Below are 2,074 nucleotides of genomic sequence, written 5' to 3'. Positions count from 1 at the left end.
ACAGGTGATGCCAGGGGGACACAGGTGATGCCAAGGGCACACAGGTGATGCCATGGGGACACAGGTGATGCCATGGGGACAGAGGTGATGCCATGGGGTCAGAGGTGATGCCAGGGGGACACAGGTGATGCCATGGGGTCAGAGGTGATGCCAGGGGGACACAGGTGATGCCAGGGGGACAGAGGTGATGCCAGGGGGACACAGGTGATGCCAGGGGGACGGAAGTGATTCCAGCCTCCTTCCCCTTCCCCCCTGGCACCTTCCTAGAGCTGCAGTGACAGTGGCCTCCAAGGACATGGAATTTGATTCCCTCTCCTTGGCAGAGCCCGGGAGGTGATGCCAAGGTGCTCCAGGTGGGACCTGACTGACCCCCGGGTGTGGCTTCTTTGGGCCCCCCGTTGCTGGAGCTGCCACATCTCCTGTCTGGAGTGTTCCTGCTCTTTCCACAAGCACCTCACTCCCAGCATTATTCCAGCTGCTGGTTTTTTGGGAGCTGAGGGGGGAGGCAGGGCTGTGTGTGCACATGTTCTTCTCCCTCGGAGCAGAAACTGCCTCGACACACCACAACCTAATAACCATCATAATTACAAATTACTCCAGGAGAGGGCATTTTGGAGGGCTGTTCTGTGCTCAGGAACACTCTCCCAGGCACACATTCCACCTGCCTTCCTCTGGAGCACGTGGAAATGGTGTCCCAGGGTGTGCATGTGTGTGTGTGGGGGGGGGGGGCCCCACGCCTGTGCTCCCTGTGCTGTCAAGTGTAAACAGACCATTTCTGCACTAAAAATAACCCTCTCCTCTGAGGAAGGGAGCAGCTGATCTCTGCAGCCCAGATGCAGGAGCTCAGAAGGCTGAGGTCACCTACTTTTCATTAATGGCATTATTTAATTACGAATTCCCCCGAGTCCCGTCCTCTGGAGGTTGGAAACAAAAGGGCCTCGTTGCTTCGCCTCCATCAGGGGCTTGTTTCAGTGTGTCCTCATAAAAATCCAGCCCTCCAAGCCAGTCTGTTAAGTGACTTTGACGTGAGAATGTCTCACAGCACAGCACGCATCACCGGGGGCTCCACGGCGGCTTTTTTGGGGAAAAAAACCCAGATTTTTGCCTCTTGTTTAAAATCACTCAGCGAACTCAGAGACTCCCCAGCGTGGCCTGTGCTGAACCCTTCTCCTCTTGCCTCTCCAGGCACCTGGTAGGTGCTGTAATTAAAGTCCAACAGGGGTCCAGGGAGGGTAATTGTGCACTTTGGGGAGCAGGAGGAGGAATCCAAGCCGAGGGGAGGGAGCTGGTGAGGGTCTGCCAGGACTGGATTGGCATTTTTGCTCGGCTGTCTTGGCATCTCCCAGTTGGCTTTTGCATCAGACACATCCTTTTTCTGAGACTGGAGCAGCCCAAGCTGGTCAGCAGGATCTTGGCTTGGCTCTGGATCCCCCCTGGCTGCTGCTCCTCCTTGATTTGTTCATGTGTGAATCCCTTTTCCCCCTTTATTAATGTCCTGTCTAGGTGTCCCATGAATAATTAACACCTTAATTTGCCCAGAGCAGCGAGGTCTCTGGAGGTACCTGCAGTCAGGAGCATCTCCCACCCCCCCCCAAAGCCAGGAGCCCTCTGGGATGGAGCTGCTGATGGGAATTGCTGGGAGACTGAAGCAAACACAGGAGTGCAGCTTTGGAACACGGGATTTTCCCCCTTTTTGAAGCAGGAAAAGCATAACTAAGAAGGGTTGGAGGGGGCACAGAGGGGATGTGCCAGTGCTGCTGCTCCGAGGTGGGATGGGAACCCTTTGGAAATGCTCCCCAGGGTGGGGGCAGATGGAATTTTAGTGCTGCTGGAGCTGTCTCGTTGCTAACCACGGATTTTAGGGCATTTGGGGAAATAGCTGGTGATAAATGGGGTTTCATTAGCTCAGGAGAGGGGAAGACTGCAGAGGAAAAGTGCCTCTCCCAGACCCATCCATCACCCGGCCCTGCGACGCCTCCGGGAAGGACTGGGAACAAACGGGACAGATCTCATCAAAAAAGCCACTCTGCAGATTGTTCTGGCAAGGAAAAGGATGGCACCAGCCCCTGTGGGG

The sequence above is a fragment of the Neopelma chrysocephalum genome, unplaced genomic scaffold, assembly GCF_003984885.1.
Source record: "Neopelma chrysocephalum unplaced genomic scaffold, ASM398488v2 Primary Assembly neopelma1_279, whole genome shotgun sequence".
Classification (NCBI taxonomy): domain Eukaryota; kingdom Metazoa; phylum Chordata; class Aves; order Passeriformes; family Pipridae; genus Neopelma; species Neopelma chrysocephalum.
This window is presented reverse-complemented; position numbering follows the sequence as displayed.